The 5,800-nt window shown below is 40.7% G+C and overlaps 1 pseudogene; it reads right to left on the reverse strand.

Moving 5' to 3' along the window:
- Window positions 1-1,919: 1,919 nt before the first annotated feature.
- LOC110312212 lies at window positions 1,920-2,222 on the reverse strand (annotated as a pseudogene).
- Between the last annotated feature and the right edge of the window lie 3,578 nt (window positions 2,223-5,800).

Below are 5,800 nucleotides of genomic sequence, written 5' to 3' on the forward strand. Positions count from 1 at the left end.
TNNATCCATTCTTATCTTCTTGTACAAAGCTCAAGTCTAAGTGGATCAAAGACCTCCACATAAGACGAGAGGCACTGAAATTAATAGAGGAGAAAGTGGAGAAAAGCCTCAAAGATATGGGCACAGGAGAAAAATTCCTGAATAGAACAGAAATGGCTTGTGCTGTAAGATCGAGAATTCACAAATGGGACCTCATAGCTTGTGTAAGGCAAAAGACACTGTCAATAAGACAAAACGGCACCCAACAGAATGGGAAAGGATTTTTACCAATACTAAATCTGATAGGGAACTAATATGCAATATACAAAGAGCTCAAGAAGCTGGACTCCAGAAATTCAAATAACCCCATTAAAAAATGGGGCTCAGAGCTAAACAAAGAATTCTCACCTGAGGAATACCGAATGGCTGAGAAGCACCTGAAAATATGTTCAACATCCTTAATCATCAGGGAAATGGAAATCAAAACAAACTTGAGATTCTACCTCACACCAGTCAGAATGGCTAAGATCAAAAATTCAGATGGCAGGAGATGCTGGTGACGATGTGGAGAAAGAGGAACACTCCTCCACTGCTGGTGGTGATATTAGCCCAGAAACAGAACACCCAAGATACAATTTACAAAACACAAGAAAATCAAGAAGAGGGAAAACCAAAGGGTGGATACTTCATTCCTCCTTAGAAAAGGAAACAAAACACCTATGAAAGGAGTTACAGAAACAACATTTGGATCTAAGATGAAAGGAAGGACTATCCAGAGACTACCCCACCTGGGGATTCATCCCATAATCAGCCACCAAACCCAGACACTATTGCATATGCCAGCCAGATTTTGCTGAAGGGACCCTGTTATGGCTGTCTCGTATGAGGCTATGCCAGTGCCTGGCAAATACAGAAGTGGATTCTCACAGTCATCTATAAGATGGAACACAGGACCCCAAATGGAGAAGCTAGAGAAACATTTAAACTATCACAGGTAATATACATTTCTGCATTAACATATCCATGGAATTGCAATGTGGACAATTCAGTTAAAGATGATTTTCTGCACTCTTTTTGAGCAGGTAAGACATCTGTCTTTCTCTACAAATTAGTTTGGATTACATAACCAAAGTCTAATATAAATTTTTGCCGTGCCATGTGCAAGAATGGCATGACACACCCTGGGGATTTTGAAGCCAACAATATTTATTGACTATGCATAGCTGAAGTCTTGGCTAGAGACATTTTATGTCTTGACCAAGCTGTTCCCATGTAGAAGGATCAGCAATATGTGTTACCTGTTATGCTTGGACTTCTTCGTTTATCTTCCTGTCAAATCTAATTTTTATCAATTTGGAAGGAATCCACAGCATTTAATCTCCTGTTGAAACAAATACAAAGCTGATCCCCCAATGTAATATTTCTTTCCTTCCATTTCGAAGTCAAGAAATTTCTGAACTTAAGACTGGTTTAATTCATTAGCTGTTTTCATAATCTAATGTCTCTCAGCAACTCTTTTGTTGTTGTTCATTAACATTAATAAATTTAAAGCTTATAAAGCATGTAATCTATCTGTGGGAGTCTTTTTTCCCTCAGAACAGGTTTATTGATCACAACAAAGTTCTATATACAAAGTGACAAACACTATAATTCCAGGAAGTAGAAGTATGAAGCAGGAAGACCATAAATTTGAAGTCAGCCTGGGCTACATAGTTCTAGGCCATGATAGGCTGTGATTGTGGACTATAGTGACTGTCATGAAAGAGCAGAGTGACAAAAGCCCAAACAAGGACACCATGCTCCTCCCTAACTGACGTCTTTGGTAACTGGCTGTCATATGAATATGAAAGTCCACTTTGAACATTAAGTAAATGGCCTGATTTCTGAAACGTTAATAGTTTTATAAGTTAACTGAAACAGACATGACTGAATCAGGTAAGAGGCCACTGGAGAGCTGGCATCAGATGTCAAGAGGCCATTTTGTGCACAGCCACTGTGATGCCATCGTGTTTCTGGATCATAATGTTCCTATTTTCTTATTCTAAACATACCACATGTATGTTGGTGGGATCAGAGTTTAGCTTAGCTGCCTGCTGTGCTAGAACAGATATCACTCCAGCATGCTCATCAGACAGGGTACCACAGCAGCCCAGATTAAGTCCTTGTGAATCTGTGCATAGGACTGCAACAATGGATGGATTCTTCATTGTGTCCTCCAAATGCTGCTCCAAAGTTGCCTCCATCCTGCATGCAGTCCGCCCCAGCCCAGGGAGTATTTATTATCCCTATACGTTTGATAAGTATTCCCTTTAAAGTACAATTGAATCTCTATACAACTGTTTATCCTGTAGGATTTTAAGCTATATCTGTAATAGGTTTTATGCAATAATATATTTAAAAAATCATTGTGTTCTAATGAATTCGTATACTGAAGCATCATCAGCTTCAGAACAGTCATTACCTCTAATAAATGAGAACTCTCAGAATCATCTTTATCAGAATTCAAGGCAAAAGCCATTTGGAATTCTGAACATGTATCATTTGCATGGTATATCAACAATTGTACATATCTTAATTCTCCAAATTTTATAAAATGAAACATACATTTTATTGCATTGTTCTAAAGTAGCATTAAACATAATTTATAATCTTTTTAATTTTTTTACATATTCACTTTACATTACACTCACTGCCCCTTCCCCATCACACCCAATTAGATTACTTCCCCCATTCCCTCTCCCCTTATGAGTGGGTGGGCCTCGTGGGTATCCCCTTATCTCGGAACTTCAAGTCTCTGCAAGGTACTTCCTTTCCCACTGAGGCCAGACAAGGCAGCCCAGCTCGAAGAACATATCTCACATACAGGAAATAAATTTTGCGATCGCCTCCATTCCAGTTGTTCAAGACCCATATGAAAGTCAAGCTGCACATTTGCTATATATGTGAGGGGAGACCCAGGTCCAGCCCATGTATGTTCCTAGTGTGTGGTTCAGAATCTGAGAGCCCAAAGTGTCCAGGTTAGTTGACTCTGTCTGTCTCCCTGTGGAGTTCCTATCACCTCCTGGGCCTGCAATCCTTCCTCTTATTCTTCCATAAGAGTCCCCAAGTTCCATCCACTGTCTGGCTGTGAGTATTTGTACCTGTCTGAGTCAGTTGCTGAGTGGAGCATCTCAGAAGACAATATACTCCTGTCTTAGGTGTTAACTGGCCTTGCTGTATCTGATTGGATTCTGTCTCTCCTGTGAGCCTGGGTGTGATGGACCTCATTGAGTCAGGCTGTTTCTACAAGCATGATTTTGATGAACATCCTGGGGGTCAAGCTGTCTCTAGTTATGGGAAGGGGTCTTGAGCACCGGCTCTGCCTTAGGCCTACTTGTGGGCTGGAAGGAAGATGTTTCTCTGGAAGGACAGGGCAGATAGAGCCTGCCTCCACTGAGTCCCTGGGGTCCCTGTTAGGCCAGATGTTGGGGCAGGGGTGTCTCACCTATGAGCCTGATTGTTAGACAGCTTCTGGGAGTCAAGATGTCTCTGGATGTAGGAGGGGTTCTGGAGCACCAGCTGTGCCCCAGACTAAGTTTTGGGCTGCTTAACATTTCTTTAAGTGCTTCTCAGCCATTTGAGATTCCTCTGTTGAGAATTATTTGTCTAGATTGTATCCAAATTTTAATTGGGTTATTTGGGTTGTTGGTGTCTAACTTCTTGAGTTCTTTGTCAATTTTTGGATATTAGCCCTCTGTCAGATATAGGATTGGTGAAGATCCTTTCCCAATCTATAGTCTATGAATTTGTCCTATTGATGGTGTCCTCTGCTTTACAGAAGCTTTGCAATTTCATGAGGTCCCATTTATCAATTGGTGGTCTTACAGCCTGAGCCATTGGTGTTCTGTTCAGAAAATTGTCTACTGTACCAATGCATTCAAAGGTATTTCCTACTTTCTCTTCTACAAGATTCAACACATCAGGGTTTAAGTTGAGGTCCTTGCTCCACTTTGATTTGAGTTTCATAAAAGATGATAAGTAAGGATCTATTTTCATTCTTAGGTAAACATCCAGTTAGTCCAGCACCATTTGTTAAATATGCTTTCATTTTTTCATTATATGTTTTTGACTTCTTTATCTTTAATTTAAAAAAAAATAGGTGTGTTGGTTTAATTTTGGGTCTTCAATTCAATTCCATTGATCAGTGTGTCTGTTTCCATACCTGTGCCAGGCAGTTTTTAACACTATTGCTCTGTAGTACAGCTTGACTTCTATTATTGGTCAGGATTGTTTTGGCTACCCGGGGGTTTTTTTGGTTCATTGTTTGTTTGTTTTGGTTTTGTTTTTCTACATAAGGTTGAGAATTGGTATTTCAAGGTTTGAAAAAAAAGTGTTGAAATTTTCATAGGGATTGCACAGATTTGAATCTGTGATTGATGATCAAGGAAGGATATACATAATTCCCTTAAGGAAATACAGGAAAACACATAGAATCCTTTAAAGAGGAAACAAAAAGTTAATCCCTTAAAGAAATAAAAGAAAATGCAATCAGCAGGTGAATGAATTGAACAAAGTGGTTCAAGACCTAAAAATGGAACTATAAATAATAAAGAAATCACAAATAGAGATAAGCCTGGAGATGGAAAACACAGGAAAGAGAACACAACCTACAGATGCAACATCACCAACAGAATACAAGAGTTGGAAGGGAGAATTTCAGGCATTAAAGATACCATAGAAGATGTTGACACATCAGTCAAAGAAAATGCAAAGGGTAATAAGCAACTAACCCAAAATATCCAGGAAATTTAGGACACAATGAAAAGACCAAACCAAATAATAATAGGAATAGAAGGAAATGAATTTTCCCAGTTCAAAGGGCCAGAAAATACCTTCAACATTGAACTGAGTGTGGGGACCCAAATGGGGAAATTAGGGCAAGGATTGTAGGAGCTGAAGGGGTTTTCAAACTCATAGGAAGAACAACAATATCAACCAACCAGGCCTTCAAAGCTTCTAGAGGGGAAACTAGGAAAGGGGATAACATTTGAAATGTAAATAAAGAAAATATCTAATTAAAGAAAAACTCGCCTCTCTACCATCAATTGTAGTCTCCCTTCCCCCAGCCTGGAACCTGCTTGCTCAGGGGTGGAGTTTCCTGCTCATTCGTTCTGCCACGCCCACTGCTGGACCCTGTCACTTTGCTGCTTGGAGCCACACACATGTTCACCCTGCTACTGGACCCCGAGTTATTTGGTGGGAATCGGGTCCCCTCCCCCTTCCTTTATAACTGAATGTCATGTCGGTACTAGTAAAATTGAGCTTTGATCAGAGACTTGGCTCCGTTGAACCGTTCACGTTGCGGGCTGCTGGCCGGCCCCCAACAGTCAATAAGACAAAAAGACCACCAACAGATTGGGAAAGGATCTTTACCTATCCTAAATCAGATAGGGGACTAATATCCAACATATGTTGTCCTGTGATACAGTCTCGCCAGCAAGGACACACACAGGACACTCGGATCCTTCTGCAGTAAAGCTTTAATGCATCTCGAGAGATAGATGATCAGCTTCTGAGGAGGAGACCCAGAGCACAGGAAACCGGGTCCTTAAATAGCTCATGAAGAGCAGTTGGAGATGTGCATCGCCCTGATTGGCTGCTCACCATCAGCCCAGATGATGCCACGGGACAGGCAGGGCACAAGGAATGGAAAAATACCCCAGCACATGCACAGACTACTTGTTTACCAGTTAGAACACCGGATGTCAGCACCATCTTGTAATGGCAATTGCAAGGGTGGCTCCTCACAATATATAAAGAACTCAAGAAGGTGGACTCCAGA

This window comes from Mus caroli, chromosome 17 (genome assembly GCF_900094665.2).
Source record: "Mus caroli chromosome 17, CAROLI_EIJ_v1.1, whole genome shotgun sequence".
Taxonomy (NCBI): domain Eukaryota; kingdom Metazoa; phylum Chordata; class Mammalia; order Rodentia; family Muridae; genus Mus; species Mus caroli.